The sequence below is a fragment of the Anser brachyrhynchus genome (genome assembly GCF_964034855.1).
Source record: "Anser brachyrhynchus genome assembly, chromosome: 6".
In the NCBI taxonomy this organism is placed as follows: domain Eukaryota; kingdom Metazoa; phylum Chordata; class Aves; order Anseriformes; family Anatidae; genus Anser; species Anser brachyrhynchus.
This window is the reverse complement of record NC_137700.1, coordinates 34,351,590-34,370,356: the sequence shown is the minus strand read 5'-3', so window position 1 is coordinate 34,370,356 and position 18,767 is coordinate 34,351,590. Positions and strand designations below refer to the sequence as shown.

Here is an 18,767-nt window from a genome sequence, read left to right as displayed (position 1 = left end):
GATCTAAGGCGAGGAGAACCACCATGGCCTTTCAGGTCAGCCCCACTGATGCCAGAATGGAGCTGCTGAGTAAAAGCCAAAGTCAGGACGGGGGCACAAGTCTCCAGCCATGGGATGCACTGTCAAGAGAAAAGGGCAGCTTACTACTCAGAGCCAGCATGCAGTAAGGATGTCCATTAATTACACAGACTGCTGCCCAAGAAGCATCCCCTGAGCTGCTCTGAAGAAAAACCTAGGAAGACCAGCTCCATCAGGCCCAAACTGGCATCTGGGTCCATGAACCATATTTTTAAGACTGTATTAAGACTGCAAGCTTTTTAGAACATGAACGCTGTTAGGTATGCTCTTGTTGTGCTCAACACCTTCAGTCCTCATCCTGGATAGGGTCTCTCATTGCTATTGTAATATGAAAACCAACACCCAACAGCATCCAGCAAACCCCTGTGCTACATTTGAACCTGCACGCTGGGCAGTGATAGGTACTGCCTTTTGTAAAACTTTCTTCAGCCAGCCACTGTCCCTAGCTGATGCTTTTTGCTACAACCTGCATTTTAATAAACTGTACTTTCCTCTGCTAATTACCGTCAGCAGCATGAAATCAGGCAGTAGTAAGAGGCCCTCCTACGCATCTCTTCCCCCTCCTTGCAGCCCATGCCACACCAAACTGCATATTTGCATTTTCAGAGGCTGCTTGCCTGAAATGTAATTGAAGACACACAGATCATCTGTTTACAGTAACAAATTACAGTAATTTCAGTGAGGCTTTCGTGACAATTTTACTCCTAACATGGCTATTTTTGATCTGCAGTTAAAACACAAGAAAGATGACAGCGAGAGGATCAGAAACCCTGCAAAGATGTTAAACAAAGAAGGAATACTGTAGGAATCTTTGTTATAGATATAAAAAAAAAAAAGCTATGCTGAGTGATACACATCTCTTGCTGGTATAGGTCATGGGAGCCTGCTAGCCTTGATCTTGCTCTAAAACCTGCCTTGAGCATCCCTCTAGCAGTGACTCCATAATTCCCTTCCCTTGGCATTTCCATCCATTCTTCACCCATTCCACAGGCAACAGAGTAAGTCTATCTTCTAGGTAGTATCAGGAGCCACACAACAAGTTCAAATTTCACCGATCCATCCCATGCGATTTTCTACTACTGGTTCCAGCCTTTGGCCTGCATTTCATTTATTAGAGTTTGGTGACACGGGCTGCCCAGCCTTCTGCTGCAGAGTCAGTGACGTGGGAACCTTTGGCACTGGTCTCTGGCCATGCTGATTTGCAGAAAACATAGTGTTGGTGAAGATTTAGAAATAAGTGTGGATACAAAGGTAATTATTCCACTATAAGTAGAAGCAAAGGCTCCCTGGAGCAACATCTTATTGATTACAGGGGGCACTGGCAGGGAAGCTTAGAGACTAGTGGCCAACACAAAAGCAGATCTCTGCAGTAGATATTCACTGAAGGGAAAAGCTCCATTGGATTTAACGTTTTCAGGCTTTTCTTGTACAAATGGGGAAGAAGGGAAGACAAGAAGCATAGACTTATATTTAAATTGCACTGAAGGTCACAACTAAAAACCTGAAACCATAACTTCTAAAAGCAAACAAACAAAAACCTACTGACCTTGATGATGCCACTGTAGTTGACGTGGTTGATATCCCACTACCCTGCCTAGTTGCTTCTCAGTTCCAGCTCTCTGCTGGTTAAAAATTTCTACCTCTGCTTGCGCTGGAGTTAGAGTAATGGGAAAGAGACAAGAACTGCTGCCGAGAACTCTACACCATCCCTGTGCAGCTATTTCTATTTGTCAGAGCATTTGTGCAACACTAACCCAATTCTGTCATCTCGTAAACTTTAATTATTGTCACAAGCACTGCTGAGGTAGGAAGCATTCCTATCACCCCCAGAGCAGACTGAACTGCTGAGTGACCAGCTAATTTCCCCAGTGACACCTGAAGTGGCGGTGCAGGGTGGTGCCCTGCCAGCTTTACACTGGTTAAGTAAGCTGAGCTCTGCTCCTCTATTTTATTCCACGTTCTCAGCATATCTGCTGTTTTATTTTCAATTTTAAAAGAAACTAAACCAAACATTATCAGCACACAGAACATTTTTTCCATCAGAAATCACAGGTGCACACATTAAATCTCAAAAATATTAAAATCATTCTGGAACACAGATTCTCCTTGAATTTCCCTAAATGCCTGGTTGCATCTCTTTATTCAGTTCTCCTGTAAAATATCTGATTTTCTGGCCTGAGACAACTTGAGTACCAGATGAAAAATGATTATTTTTTTTTAAACACACAAATTAAATTCACCAATTTTTCAATTTTGTGTTCAGCTCTACTAGGTAATCGTTGGCTGCAAGGGCAACCTCATGTTTGGAGGAACACTGGAAATGCTAGCTTTATTCAGTTGATATGGTTATCCTCTCCGAAACCCAGCTCTCTGCAAAACCCTGACCTGATTAAGTAAAAAAAAAAAAAAAAAAAAAACTATTTCAAAGGGGCCAAGACAATTTCCTGTCTTCATTAATGAAGAATGTCACATTCACTTAGACGGCATCTTCCTCTCTGTGTGAGGATAACAATGGGAGACCATCTCTGCTGTCTTCAGTAGGCAACTATGAAAGGGAAGAAGCCGGCTAAAACAGCTTGAAGTTCTTAAAAATGGGCTTTAGTCCAAGTCCTGTTAACAGATTACTGTTACTAGCAAAATTCTCTCTCTTCATCACGAGGAAGAATATAAGGCACTGATGAAAGCATGTAGATTAATAAGATATAGCAAATATTACTCAATCACTTTGATCAAAAAAGTCCAGTTATTTTTACGAAGCTGTTGATTGAGGTGTGACAGCTAGAATACACAGCTGACACTGAACACAAGTGTCTCCCGTGTGCAGAACAGTTGATTACTATAAGATGTGAAATGTACTTACAGATTAGTGTTCTTGCTTGGGTGCAGTTATAATGAACCAGGAAAAGCTTCTGTATAAAAGAAGCAATAACCTGACCCATAAAAGCAGCATCTTAAGTGTAGAAGACAGTTTTGGAGATACTGTTTCACATCTTTTATTCTCTGAGGAACAACAGGTTATATGGAGATGTGATGTAAACACAAAACTGCTACCGAAAGCCTGCAGTCATCCCATCTAAAAGGCAGACGAATTGACCCAGGGGAAATTCAGGTCAGCAGAAAGAGTAAAGCAGTCTCTCAAAACCGACTTTACCTTTTCAGCTTGAAAGATTTCAGTTTTATTTCTGAGCTACTTTTCCCCCATCTCTGACCTTCTGGCCAGGAACAAATGCCAATTATCAGGAGAAACAGCAGGGTCAACCCACCTGAGCTTATCCAAAGCCCTTCAGCACGTGAGAGGAAGGATGCGTCTGTGGTTGAGTTAACTGAGAGATGGATTCTGTTCCCAGCCTCCTCTGTGACTGTGGGTACCTAAAAATTGATAATTCCTCTGATAAAGGGAGACCATAGAGGAATTTCATGCCTCAGTGTGTGAGCATGCTTGGATACCTCAGCTTTAGCTTATGACAAAGTCTCTCTGTGCAAAACATCTGTGTGTTTTGGAGGTACAACCACCACTGTGTTTGAATTTAAGACATACAGTTTACACCAAATCTCAAAACCTCCTTGTAGTCAGATATGATGTTGCAAAGACAGGGTCAATCTGCACTGTGGGATACAGCATGGATTGCATTGCAATGCAATGCACAGCATGCATGCACAGCATGCATTGTTTTGCACAATCGGTCCCAGAGCTCCCATTTGGTCCTCATATAGGACTCGACTTTAAAAGTTACTCAGGAAGGAAGAGAGCATCAAGTAGAGGGATCAGCCTGGCAGCCAGGGCATTGCTGTCTCCAGACAACAGTGCCCATTACAGCCATGGGAAGCAAGAAGCTGTGAAGCACGCGTTGCTCAGCTGTATTTTTACCAGCAATGCCTACAAGCATTTCAGTTCCCTATCTCATGCCTACTTAACGCTGTGTCTACAAAAGTATGCGAACTGCTGGTAAGCCCTGCTACCTGTCACACTGGAGTCAAAAAGAAATTATAGGCTCCCCTACAACTAATAAATCGAGGTGGATAAATCCTTAAGATAAGCCAGCACCTGGCAGACAGAACCAGAAAATTACTCTATTTCTGAAGCACACCTTTAAAGAGACAGCTCTGCTCCAGTCCACCTCGCAGCTCGTTAGCAAGAGGCTACATCATGCATCAGAGGTAGGTGTGCATGGGAAGCAAAGTCAGAGTTTCACAAAGTGTTTTGTAGATTTTGAAAATGCTTTTCTAAGCATATGTAGCACTATTTGCCTCAGAGTCTGCTCAAAGCCGTGTATTCAGAGCTCTGCTCAAGAGAGCATTTCAAGCCACAAGAAAGATCTAATTACAGCATAATAAATACTTCTGCTAAGAAAGCTAAGTGAATTCTGTGGAAGTGAAAAGAACCAAAATCAACTGACGTCTCCATGAGCTGAGTTCCCTGGTTTACTTACAAAGCAGTCCAAGGGCAAACACAAAGCCATTTTTCCTCCTACACAAAGTATGTCAACGTGAGGAACCTTCCAGGGAAGTCAAGGAAGAATGCATCCATTCATTCATTAATTCGTTCATTTTCCATCCTAGAGCAGCCAGCTAAGAGACATAGCTGGGGAAGGGAGAAGGAAAGAATGTACAAGTTTTGCACCAGGCAGACCCCCGCCTATTACAGGCTCGATAAAGGCCACTGAGAGATTTTAGATGATCTTTAAACCAAAATAAACAACAACAGAAAAAAAGGAGGCCTTCACACCAGGCTTTGTGGTAGGGAAAGGATGTGCCCTCCTACCTATTCTGCCCTTAGAGGCTTTCTTTAAGGAAAGAGGTGGAGTACAGCACAAAAAAGACTTACTGCGAGAGCCACATGAACCTTTTCAGTAGCAGGAGTGCCTCCATCTCCAGATACGTTAGGAGGGAAATGACATTTATAGCTCCATTGAAAGCAGAAATAAAGAAAGGCAATGAAGAGGCCAGTTGTTTCCCCTGCCTTCCTTCCTCTCGCACCTCCTAGCTCATATACCCTCCAGGAAGAAAGCTTTGACTCTCAGAACAGCTGGCCTGCCTCTGACAAATGAGATATGCAGAAAGGGAAGTTTAGGAGTGATTGAGCTGCTAAAGAGACCCAGCTGACCTCAGGGTGTCCTGAGGCCTCCCCTCTATTGGAGAGACCCACCAGATCCTAAGAAACAAAGTGGAGGCATTTCCCCACAGCAGTTCAGGGAAATCTGTTTCACAGGGGATTGCTGATGCTGCTCATCATTGCGCCAATCCTGCTCTCGCTTTCATTTGAGGAATCCAGCAACAATCCTATCGCTGCTGCTCTGGCCATTATACCAGGGACAAAATGCTGAGAGTCTTACACAGAAGAGACTGATTTTAGGCAGGAATTTTAAAGTTGTTGTCTCTAACAAACTGTACTTTCTAATTTCTTTAAAAACATTTCACATGCGGTTATTTAAGCAGCCTTAACTTTCCTTCCTCCAGGCAAATGGAAGTAAGAATTTCAGATCAGCACAAGAGCTGGTGCATTTCAACCCAGGCTCATACAAAATGCTCTCATGTTAAATGTTGTGCGCAGCCCAGGCGTTCTGCAGAGCCAAGACAGACCTCCAGAGCGAGCACGGGCCTAATAGCGATGGCAGGCTATCTGCGGCATTGCTCCACGTTAGTGGAAGTGCAAAATGAGACCTATGGAAAATGCCAGGGCGAGCAGAGGGACGCCGTGCTCACTGAGAGATGCAGATGGTAGCTAAAATCCATCCGACAGCAAAACGCTGAGCACATTCCTTAAGCAACTCGAATAGCAGCCACAGAACACCACAGGGATGGCACAACCCTCAAGGTGTTTCCAAAGCTCTGGCCTCAGCTGAGACCAGCAGACCAAAAGCTGGTAACAAATGAGCTATGTGCTCAGTGTCAAAGGTGGTATAGCAGCAATACTTGTGAGAAACGTCATCCTGCAGGCTGAATGACAAACAGAGAAGTTCTAATTATTACTGACAGCAGCCACTTTTCGTAATTGCTCCTGAGTTTCTTGATACTGTACCCAAAGCCTGTAGGCTGTCTAGAGGCGCTCTTTGAAACGCCTCGTCATGAAGCTCCCACCCATAAATCTGCCTTGACTGCCCCTGCATCAGGTGGAGTGAAGGTCTCCCGGTAATGACAGCTTGGACATCATTGCCTCGCGTCACTGGACTCTACACCAGCTCTTGTTAGAGGAGGGTTGGAGTCACAACCACAGACCCTCACGCTGCTCTGAACTGGCAGATCCTCAGAGGCAAGACCTGAGCCCTGTCTCATATTTCCAGCAGATGTGTAAAAAAGCTTGAGAGAGTTAACCAGTGGCAGTCTTTAGTTCAAGCATGTGCTGCCGTAATACACCATGAAATTATTATCTAGCAATGACTTAATTTGTGACCTGGAAAGCATCCCCTTCCCCAGGGGGGAGATGCAGTGCTGCCCAATCAAAGGCTGTCACTCACAGACCCGGTGCAATTAGCCAGGAGCATGTTGCTGCTGATAACGGCTATAATGAATCCCAAGCAGAGACACCTTCCCTGGCAGGCTGCTGTTTGGGCTTGGAAAACAGTTGCAGAATAAATAAAACAAAAACAGAAGCCATCACATTAGCTGCTGATTTTTCACCTCCTACTCAAGCGCTCCATGCAGATCCACTCGGGGCTCTGTCAAAAGCACGCAATTACTCCCAATCAGAGAGACCTGGCATGGAGGGAGTGACTTAGTGCATTCCTCGGGGTGGGTGGGTATTTTTGTACTAATTCAGATAATGGAACTGGCTTGCCGAGTGGGAGAAGACTACTCATTTCCAAGGCTACCTCCCAGCCCCCCCCCCTTCCACTCCATTCCTTGATCTTTAACATCCTCCCACTGCTTTATGACTGGTGCATTACACATAACCAGCTCCTGAGGTGGCTGCTTCTGGGTAAGAGGAGAGAATTGCTCACATTCCGATGTTGGGTGAGCTGAGTGAGTTGATTTATTTTTTATTTTTTTTGGTACTGCATACAACAACATGTATATTACACTGCACTGCAGCAAACCACAGCTTCCCCCCAAGTTACACTATTCAGAAAGGTGACTGAGAATGCCAGGAACAAAGAAGCCAGATGATGCCCTTGCTGCAGAAGCAAGGTCTGGGCAGCTGGTGCCCAGCTTTGCACAGCAGGTCTCGAAAGGTGCCAGACTGGTGACCGGTTATCTCAGCCAAAGCAGGACAGGAAAAGAACTGATGCCTGGCTTCCAGCTGACGTTTCTGACACCTCTGGCCAGGGCCTCCAAGCCGATATCCGGGGCTGACAGCCTGTCTGGGCATGTCCTAACTCCTTCCTATTTTGCTAAGCCAGCATTTGTATTTCTGGTCCCTTTCACTTCTTGTCAGGTGATAAAGTGAGTCAGGGGAGAGCCTGTGCTGTCAAGCCGAGACCATTCCCGGTGCATTCCAGGCATTCCGCGGGCACAGGCAGCTTGTTCCAAAGGACAGCCAAGACCTGGAGCCTCAATTTCCATTTCCAGGTACCCCAAATCTGTTAGTCCCTGCTTGGGTCCAGTAGGCTATGTGTAAAGTGATGTTTTATCTCTACAGCGCTGCAAGCATTTGGTGGTGGTTGCAAGAAACTTTGTTGTTAATAAAACACTAAAAAGCAGCGTTGCACAAAGTAAACCTATTTGCTGGTAATTTGCTTTTGTAATCGTGTTAGTACAATCCAGGAAAGGAAATACAAGTGAAATACATCTACTTTATTCGCTGATAAGGTATTCCCCCACTAAGCACATGAGGAGAACAATGCCACGTTATCACTGTCTGCCTCATTGCCCAGATGGCACAGAGGTGCTTCCTGACAGATAATGTACCAGGCTTCTTCAGTTTAACCCAAAGGTTTCCCTCCCTGGCACTCTTGAGTACAAATTCTTCAGAACAGAATTAAAGAAGTATTTACCCCAGATTGCTGAATGATAGTATTAGTGAAATCTCTTTCTAGCCTTATCTGCGCTAGACAGCTGGCTCCTGTGGGTGACCGTGGCACCGAGCAGGGACATTCTTGGGCTGCTACTGACAGCACGCTGCGGTATGACAGGCTGCAACAGAGCAGGGAAGATTTTAGTACAGAATATATCTTATAAAAAGAATATAGCAAAGAATATATCTCAAAAAAAAAGCACGTCCCTTTCCAGCATAATATTGCCCACCACACAACTGTATAAGAGCAAGCTGCAGAGGCACATCCAAATCTCAGAATTCACTACAAGGAGACCTTGCCAGCAAACTTCCCCTACGGGATGCGTAACGTGGTCTCCAAATACATTGTCACTCGCAGCAGACAGCTGGAAGTCAAACTGCAGCTATAAAAACCTTTGAGACGTGACAGTCACATCTTACAAATTGGTATTGTTCAACACCTGTTATTATTTCTACACTTTATTTTTTCCCGTTATGAATCACACTGACTTTCCCTGGTATAACGCGCACACCAGGCAGGTAGGGGAGCTGGCCAGAGGAAGCAAATCTTAGCTCCGGGTAATTCCACAATGAAGGTAATTAGTTACAGCCTTGCTCTTATCATTTAAAACAATGCAGAAGAAAGGAAGGGCCTACTTACCCCTGCAAGTTTATTCAGATTGAGATAGATGAGACTTAAAGACAATAGGGATCCTAGAACAATTTGGTGTTCAAACTTAATCCAGAATAAATGAACGAATGTTGCGATTTACCAACTTCAAATATTTGCCTTCCAGGTAAAAGAGGTTAAACTGAAGGAGGTACCATTTCTCTAAAATAAGCAAGGCCATGCATTAAATTATTAAGGGACATTGTGCAGATAAATCCTAAGGTTTTCAGAAAGAAACACAATCCTTTACCACAAAAAAGAGAGGAACAGTTTCTTCTGAGTTAGCAAGAGCAGGGAAACAGGAGAGAAATACAATGGAGAAAGACAAGAGGTTTTAAATTTGGCTGTGCATTAAGAAACAAAAATTACTCACTTCTCTCAAACTAAACTATGCCGAGTTTTTCTCTGTTATATATATTTAGGCTCCCAACCCAGTCAGACCTACATTAGCATCACAACACTGAGTCACTCGGCTGACTGACGCAGACGTACCGAGCTCTCCAGCTGAAGAACTGAAGCCTTTCCCTACTGACAACAGGAACAGGGAGTCTTCCTTTCTTCTTCTTCTCTTTTTTTTTTTTTGTTTTGTTTTGTTAACATATTCCTCCTCTTAATAGTATCAACAGCTTTAAAACTGTAGTCTAAGTGTTGTCTAAGTGTTGTAACACAGAATCTAAATTATCTTCTACAATAAACAACCTGGAACCTGAAAACAAATGTTACCTTCTGTGAAACCCTGGTTGATTTAAAGCTCAAAACTCTCTTCCCATGCAGCTTCCCACGGGTACAGCAGAAGCCTACCCCATGAGCAGTGGCCATGGGAAAGGCCGCTGCTGAGGTACTAGGATGCCCGGCACTTCCACGTTATTTTTACTGGGAAAGATTTAAAAATATTTCCCCAGCGCACAAAATATTCCTGGAACACCTGAAGCCTGGGAGTTTGTTAGCTGTGAAAGGCTAATGAATATTGAAAGCCCTAGCAAATACTGTATTTTGTAACTTGTTTCAAGAAGTTCTGGCCACAGAAGTTGTCACAATGATGTCTCACGTTACCAGGTATTTTAAAGAAAGAGGATTTGAACAAACGCAAACCAACTGCGTGTCTCACCACTGATTAACCAGTTTGTCTCTTAAGCCACTATTAATAAGCAAAAAGTAGCTCTTCATCATCCCAGCAGATGAGAGCATTTTACCATTAAAGAACTCCCTGGCCCATAAATCAGGGCTTATCTAAAGCCACGTTTGACGTGCTTGCAGAGGAGTAAGAGAGGCACTCGGTGAGCAGCAGGCTGAACGCGCGCACAGAAGCACGCCGTGCTCGGGACCAAATGTGCAGATCCCCCAGAGCTCCAGCACAGCTAATGACATCCTCCCTTGCAGGCGCTGAGATCCCATTAACTGGTGAATCACTCTGCCATCTGCAGAGAGCAGGTCCTCCCACCTCGCCCTCCCCACTCAGGACAAGTAAAGGGGAAGCTTGAAAACAACCTTCAGCTCTTCTAGTTCGTCTTCAGGAGCAGTTTCATTGGTAATCCTTCCAGTTTTCTCTCAACGGGGTTTTACTACAGCGTCTCTATGTACCACATGGAGACCATCGGGTTTCAAAGCTGCCCGAACACCAGCATTAAAAATGACAGCCACAATTGTCGCCTTGCAGACAGCTGCACAGACAAATAGGAGGTTTCATGTTCGCTGCCATTAAGCAAAGCAGCACTCATTTAAGAGCCAGAACTGGAGAACTGTGAAATATCACAACAACATAACCAAGCGTTAACTTGGGAGATTTCAAACAAGGCTGAATCCAGCTACCGGCTAAGGCCCCAATCATATCACAACTTCCAGAGACCATGGAAATCTTCCGGACACAAAGGAGAGCGATTTTATTTGCAGGTCAGTGCCTCCAACACCAGCTTCACGTGGTGGCTCGGTGCTCTGAGGCCACACAAAAGAAGGAGCTCAATCCACCTGCCTCTCAGGCTGCCAGCTGGTAACCCCATGCCAAGGCCTGTTCTCCTCCTCGTGCCAAGGAGGCCGATCAGTCGCTCAGCAGGAAGGCCAGACCCGGACCCAGCACCGTCACAGCAGTGAGTTACTGGCTCTAACTTACTGCAAACGTGGTTCCCAGGAATTTTCTTAGTAGCAGTCCATATTCCGCATCACTCCCATCAGGGAGCTGGCACGGCTGTTTGGACACCCACACTGGCAACCAGACCAGATAACCGATCCAGATGCAAAAAGAAAAAAAAAAAAAGGGTATTTTTTGCTGTGCTAGCAGCACAGGGAACGTGGCATGGAAGCTGGTTAAGATGACTTCAGCAGCATTGCCATAAAAAGCAAAATCCCTGCCAAATGATCTGCTTTAACAAGTCTTTTTTTTTTTTAAAAAAAAAAGCTGGTTTTCAAAACACTTAAAGCTGAAATTTAAACTCTGTGTTAGATGGTATCTCCTCCCTCACCATATTTTTTCTTTTTTAGCACTCATCTGGCTTCCAGATCAGAATGAAAGCACCACTGATGGTCTTGAAATTAGCTTTAAAAAAAAGTAAAAAAAAATTAGCTTAAAAAAAAAAAAAGGCAGTTCAGACAGTCTAGCTGATTTCGTAAGCATTTACAGAATTTTCAGCACTGAATTCAGATGTACAAGCAACAAACACCCCAGAGCAATCTCTTTTCCCTTAAATTATCTCTAAATCCTAAAGCTGCTCCCTCTCCACACCTGGTCAAGAGCTATGGGTTTGGTCAGAAAACACCCTCTCACCCGTAGGCTATTATTCACATTCAAGCTCCAACTTCTACCAAGATAAAGAAGAGAAGCGCATCACAGGGCTTAACACCTAGTTTATCGAGTAATTTCTTCTAAGTCCCACATTTAGATAGATAAGAAGGCTCACCTTGCCTCTACACCAATTCCACGGGCTTCATGCTGAACTGAACATGACACAGGAAAATTGTTGATAGCTTCCTGGGGCACCCTGAGGATCATTTCTATCTCAGTGATGACTTTTGCAGACCTTGTATTTATAAGGCTTCCTTTGTTTTTCTGTATATAAGAATATCTGGAGAGACAACAATTGATTTAGCAAATTGTACGTACTATTTAGCTAACGTGCAAGTCCTTACGGCATGAAGCATCTAATCTCTTCTTCACTTCTCATTACAAAGAATACATCCGTGGTGTTTTTTTTTCCTTTTGCTTTAATGAGAGCATTAAGTGCTTTGCCGAGAAACCTGATTAAGATACTATTTTAACTTGTATGTTCTTCTAAAGCTAATATCCAATTGACAGCCTTAAGTGGACGACAAAAACACACCTTTAAAATTTTTAAAATCCAAGGGGTAAACCAATGTTCCTCTGCAAGAAGACAAAATTACCAGTTCCTTAAGACTGGTTTGGGATACATCCATTGAAGAAAGTGCTCAACAAAGCAATGCAGATTGTCACAGCTGTCATAAGCAGCAATTACAAGAGAGTTATCCCGAAGGGCTATCCATTTACTGATAGGAGTTATTCAAGTCATGTTACTTCTGCCAAGCAGGACAGCAATGCACTGAGAGTCTCCTGACAGGTCCTGCACATCTACAGCAGCTGGAGATGACAATTTTGCACCTTCTGCAGAAAGCTTCTGAGACCCAGCAGTGCTGGGCACAGTGAGCTGTGCTCAGAGAAAAACTAAACATTTACTGAACTCTCCAAGAAACTGGGGTTTTCTCCCCCCTGCCTTTTTTTTCCCACTTATTCTAAGATTCCACAAATAGCCCACGAGCAATTTATTCACTGATTTAAAGTACTTTTCCTAATCACCAGTTCTGTATTTTGTTCTCTTTCATCCCTAACTTCCAATGTTCAAATTTCAAGCGTGCTGTTTAACAGCAGCTGGTCAAGCGACTCAGACGATGCCGTTTCCACTTTCTGATGGGATGAGTACCTCAGCACTGCATTTTATGGCAGTCATCTCTAAAGAAGCATCTGCGGCATTTGCATGCCAAAGACATCATCTCTCCATCGGATTTCTTCCTCGCCTTCCCTGCCATGCCCTCAATTACCTACGGCTTGTGTACCCTGTCTCCTCATTTCCAAATGGTTTCCTCACCATGGCCGTAACAGCAGATGTAGGAATTTAGGGGAGAGTGAACACCTCTCTGTGTATCAGTACTTCCCCAAGTCACTATTTTGTTAACTGCACAGCAGTTAGGCTAATGCCTCAGTATTAGACTCATGGGATATTAGAATTACATATGGGGAAAAGGAAATGAGTAGCAAGAGGAAGTGTTAACATGGAATATTTAAAGTACGTCTTTCTGTCCTTTTGCATCAGGTATGCGTTAGTAATCCAAACAATATTTCTTGCTTAAAAAAAATAAATAAATAAATAAGTGGAAAAAACAAACAGTTTTTGTAAGAGAAAAAAAATACTGCAGGGAGCAAACAAACAACTTTTTGTTTAAGTGTGTGTGGCAGCTCTCCCTCTGGGAAAAGTTTTATTTTTCCCTTCATGATTTATCCGCCAGTCAGACCTCCATGTACTCCCCACCCTTCAGAGGCTGCCAGTTCACATGGAGCTTTGAGACGTCACTGTCACTGATGCATCTCACGAAGCTTTATAATGTCACCTTAATTTTCCACTCTGACCAACTCTCTCCCCCTTAGACTTCCCACAGGGTGAGAATCTGAAAGAAACAAAAGAGGAATCAGTCACCTAACTTCACATTTCAAGTGAGCGGCGGCAGCCTGAGCTGAATCAGAGCTTTTTGAAATTGAGTCATTTTGTCTAGCTTGCTGTAATGTGATAAGCTAGATGGAACAGAAATTCTATATGTTATTAACACAGAATTATTTCAAAACATGGAGTTAAGATAAGAGGAGAGTCCAGGGAGGGCTAATCTGTGCCTGGCAGCCCACACTCTCATCACATGCCGATTGCTTTGTTAGTCATCTCTTCATCAGTGCTCTCAGCCCACTCCTGCTCCTCCTGCAGTAAACTTTAATTAACCAAAGAAACACTGGACTTACTCACTGAAAATGGAGAAACAGAAAAATGGAGAGGCTGAATGTGTCTCCTCATAGGTGAGAGCAAACCAGTGTGGAGGTAGAGGAAAAGTCAACTCTTCGAACCAAGCCAGCAGGAATACCTGTGAGTGAGCGTTTTGAAACGATCCAAAAAGAAGATTTTTGTGGCCTTGTGCTTTCACATTTCTTTCCCTGGCATGCCTTTCAGGATAGCAGCTGGTCTTTTGCAATAAATTAAATCGACAAAAAAACAAATAGAACAACACATGAGTCACCTGCGTGGAGAGTTCAATAAAATCACCGCTCTTCATCTGCTATGCATTATCCCTGTTCCGATGGGACAATTGTTAGCTAAATGACAAAAACAAGCAAGTCACATAATAGCAATGTTTGTACTTTAGGGTGAGCCTTCAGTTCTTTCTAATTTTAGTGAGCTAGCACCACCCCTACATATCATGCCAGTTACCACAACAGGAGCAGCATCTTGTCATGCTACCAGAAGTAACAGCTGAGGTGTTATGCTTTTGTTATGCTCTTATGGATGATAATTAACCACTGAGGGAAAGGAAAGCACTTCAGCAGAGCACGATCCCCCTGTACGACTGGTTGAGCAAGTTGTCATGACTTGACAAAGAGAATCCTCGGTGAGGAGCTAAGGTTTTATCCTCCTGCATCCCCATCCTCACATCAGCACTCGCACACTTCCTCACCACACCGAGCCGGGCAGCATGAGGCCTGGAAGAGGAACAAAGGAAAACAGGGTCCTGGCTCGTCAGGGGGGCACATTTCCATATCAGGTCTGGAGAGCATGGCCTGAAGACCCCGTTAGATTACTTCAGCTGTTAGGTAAGGACTGGAGAAGCAGAGCAGACCGGCAGGTTGTAGACTCGCCTGGATTACACCAGTAGCTAGCACTTTGTGCCACATGGAAGAGCTGGGCTTTGGGCGCAGCTGCCCACTAGCCTCGCATGCTCATAAGGCGTTCTGCATCGTGCCCTGCACCCAGCCCGCACCTGGCCCATTTGCATAATTTGCGGTATTGCACTAGAAAGAAGATTATGAAAACAATGACTGAGGCAACACTGAGCTCCAAGTGGATGTGCTGCTGCACTACCCGGACATAACAGGCCGCTGACAGAACTAGCTCGAGGTAGATTTGTCACTTCTGCGTCCTCGCTGTCTCCCCTTTCTTCTCCTAAGCACTGTATTATTTCACTAACGCCCCTCCCAGCTCTTCTTTCTTCCCAGTTTTCACCACGATCTACACTTTGCCCATCTTTAGCACTCTGCCACCTCACTACTCTCTCCCTTTCTCCAACTCATGATGAGATGTACCGCTTCGTGCCAGCACCTCTGCTCAGTCACAACAGACCAAGATCAACTACACCAGGGTCCTGCTTTTGACTGTGACTACAGGCAGATACCTGAGAACAATGGTAAGAATCAATCTCTTTTTACTCCATTTGTGGACCTTCTCCTCCTCCTGCCCCTCACCTTGCTGTCAGACAGCTCTTACTCCCATTCCTGACCGTGTGAGGACACAACATAACCTAGTAACTAGGTCTGAGAGGAACAAGAGAGCAAGGCTCCTCAAGAGCTCACCATCTGGACAGTGTTTGGTCACTCGGAGCTGTCACTCGGTGCCACATCCACGTGCCAAGTCAGATTTATTATCAGCGACACCTGGAAGCGTGGGCTTTATTCACAGCTGATGCAGGGCAAATCTCAGTGAATTAATCTCCACTTTTACATACCCTCATCTCAGGCAAAGCTGTAAGAGCAGTGTCCCTGATCTGGCACTTCAGATGCTACTATTGCATCCCAAACAGCAAAACAAGCACCAAAGATAATGAAGGCTTGCTCCTCCTAAGCACAGTGTGAAAGGCAGGAGGTTCTTACCATTAAGACTCCTGTTACCTCAGCCAATTTCAGTTTTGCTCCAGCAAACTGCTGTCTCCCTCCCCTAATCAAGGAGGCACAGCGGTAGAGGCACTTAACCACCTCTCTGTTTCACAGAGTAGAAGAAGAACGCCTGGTGTTTTAGCACAGGAAAGACATGCAGGCAGCTGCTCACAGACTTGCTGACCTGGCACAACGTTCACCTGTAATGCACAACTATTTTCCCTTGCAACTCATTGTTAACATCCAATTGTGAACACTGTAGAAAAGGCTACCGGATTTGGAGAGAGGTTATGGGAAGCAAAGCATTAGCTGGGATGTTGTTCTGCTCTCCAGTGAGCAGGCAGAGAAGGACAGCAGAGGCTGCCCAGATAGAAGGAGCAGACTGAGAAAAACTAGCACCACGCAACAGTCTACCACCAAGAACAAGTTTGTATCATCATAGAACCAAGTTTCACAGCTTTTCTCATGCCCGATATAAAAGGTATATAAATTACATCAGTCATAGATGAGTAATAATCATGCAAGGATTAATTGGATTTGGAGAGAGCAAAGGTAAAATTCAGCATGGTGTTTACAGCAGTCCTGAAGTCCCTGACTACAAAAGGGTGGCTGAAAGAGCTTATGTTTTTATGAGCATTCACTTTGACTTCTAACATATAGATGTGCAAGTTATGTGACTCAATACAAGCACGTAAATCAGATCAAATGAAATTCAAACCTGAATTTCAGGAAAGTCACATACTAATGTAAATCAATCAGAATGTAAAGAATTGCTATCTTGTTGTCAATTAAATCATTTTCAGTCCTCTCTCTGAGTTAGGGCTTCAATTCAGATACAGGTATGTCTTATGGTCTGATTTATACCACGAGGTCTCCTCTCCTCTAGATTTTAGAGAAGAGGTATGGTAGTTGAATAATTACCCTCACACTGGAAGAACAGACTCCATTATGCCGTCTTTCAAGATGTATTACAGCCCTTAAGCCCAAATCACTGATAAATGTCGTATTTAGTATGCCTGCAACAGCTGAGGAATACCTGTATGCCTTCCCCATTCTTTCATACACTCACTCACTTTGATAACAGCTCCAAAATAATAACACAACAACCAGAGGTGGAGATCGAAGAGAGCAGTTTTAAAAGCACAGCAACGACAGAACCCCCAGGTCTTCTCAGTGCAAAAAGTTCTTCTGAGCACAAAGTTCTTCTGCAGGTTTGGTTCTTCTGCAGGTTCCCCTTTGCACTTGTCTGAAGTCACTACTCATTTCTGAAACTCTCATTTTTTGCTAAGCTACCATAAGACTTCTTAAAAAGAACTGATGTTTTTTCTTAAATCACTATATGATACGTAGATGGCAGAAATCTGTATCTAGACATTTAAACCTTCCAGCTGGCAGAGATGTTATTCTAACACTATGTAAAGTTAACAACAAAAAGGCTTATCTAAGTTTCACAGCCCCTTTAATACAAACATGCTTCACTATACCATCCTGACCATCATAAGCCCCTTCCTTTCTGCTCAGGGGAACTCTTGAGTCCCTCCTGATATCAGTTTCCTACCAGGAGCTGTAATTCATCATGTCACCCAGCTGGAACCCTGCTTAGAATATTAAAAAACAAAAATATATGCTTCTCAATAGCACCCTCTCGATTACCTAATTGATATTTAAAAATTAACAATAATAATGCTAAAACACCCAGCAGCCTAATTATCAGCTGCTTTTCATTTGTACTCCCATTAAATCCACAGCTGCTTTGCAAAGTGACAGGCTGCTGTAGGAAGGCTGCCTTGTGTGCCTCCATTCAAAGCCATTTATTCCACGGAGAATGACGACACAAAAAACTCGAATGCCTGCTTGGTATTTGGCAGATGCAATTCTCACATGACACACTATTCAAGGAGCAAACAGCAAGAACTACACGATGTTCTAAAGGTATTTTCTTCCTCTTGAGCTAATAAGAGAGTCAGTTTACAGGTGTCCCCTAATCTCTTTGTTATCCGAAGGAATTCCTCTTTGAGTCAAATGTCTCAGGTTACCTGCCTTAAAACAAACCACAGCTGAAAACTTGGAAGCAGTGAATACAGCCACTGATACTGAGGGGTTGAGGCAGGAGAGGACAAGCAAGGCCTTCATGACAGGCAGACCCATGACAGGACACTGAGGTGTCCAAGTCCTGTCTTGTAAAACTGATCCAGCTGGAAACCCCTCTTGGCAGGAACACCTCAAAAAGAAGAAAGAACACGCAATTACATTTGGTTGGCTTTGAAACACGCTAAATTGTCCGACTGTATGTCAACTTCATGCAGCGAGATGCTTCAGCTTCTTAAAAATGTGTTTTCTGGTGTATTTCTAATTTTCCAGGGCTTTCCTCTGCCAAGTGCGGAACACAAACCTGTGCCAGGAATGGGCCTGCACCACCTCGGCAGAACCTGGGCAGTTCTGCTCGGCAGGGCTAGGCCCATTTCAGGCCGACCACTGTGAGGAAACCCAGACAAACGTACGGTACCCATGTGTTACATAGGAGCAGCCTTGGTGTATGGCACCCGTGTGTTATATAGGAACAGCCGAGGTGTAACTCACTCTGCCGGTGCGTCGGGCCCTGAATTACAGCTGCCACAACTGCGGTGTGTTGAACACCATGCAGGTTTTACACACATTCCTGTCCTCTATGAAGCAGGCTGGGATTTGCCTGCCTGTTTCATCTTTAGCAAAAGGCCTCCTCTGTAAAGTTTTACCTAGTACATATATCAGCTGGAACCATCCTGATGACCTAAGGAAAAATATTTTTAATAATCAGCAGACAACCTGGGGCACTCTTTTTCCAGGATCAGCTAACCCAATCCTGCTATTCACAGCACCTGAAAGCTTAACTCAGCGCCTCCAACTATGCTGAGAAGTACAGCTGAGAAACCTTCAAGTAATAACATTTTCACAGCAACCTAACTTATCACCATGTATAAAGAAGTTATTTCTATCCAGTCGCACTACCCATAAACAAAGAGCCAAATAAAATATAGAACATGTGAAATATTGTTTTTAAAGCAGCCATCAAAGGCTAAACAGCACCCTTGGACTAAGCTGATGTTTGTCTACTCCTGATTTAGAGCAGTGAAAAATCAGGATATTTGGCCTCTGTTTAGGTTAAAAGCTCTCTCAAACAGACTCCTCAAAGCCACATC

The 18,767-nt window shown here is 44.0% G+C and overlaps 1 long non-coding RNA gene across 7 annotated transcripts in view; it reads right to left on the bottom strand.

The window, feature by feature from the left end:
- Window positions 1-17,613, bottom strand: part of LOC308197205 — a 31,927-nt gene extending 14,314 nt beyond the window's left edge. For 2 of the 7 annotated variants that reach the window (XR_013952672.1, XR_013952674.1), the window contains exons 1-6: window positions 16,662-17,613; window positions 13,290-13,346; window positions 11,570-11,734; window positions 8,010-8,148; window positions 4,509-6,008; window positions 3,342-3,447 (exon numbers count right to left, since the gene is read on the bottom strand). This is a non-coding gene — a long non-coding RNA (uncharacterized lncRNA). Of the gene's footprint in view, window positions 1-1,831; window positions 2,689-3,341; window positions 3,448-4,508; window positions 6,009-8,009; window positions 8,149-11,569; window positions 11,735-13,289; window positions 13,347-16,661 lie in introns of those variants that run through there. The other 5 variants (XR_013952678.1, XR_013952673.1, XR_013952675.1 and 2 more) reach the window with 5 other exon arrangements.
- Between the last annotated feature and the right edge of the window lie 1,154 nt (window positions 17,614-18,767).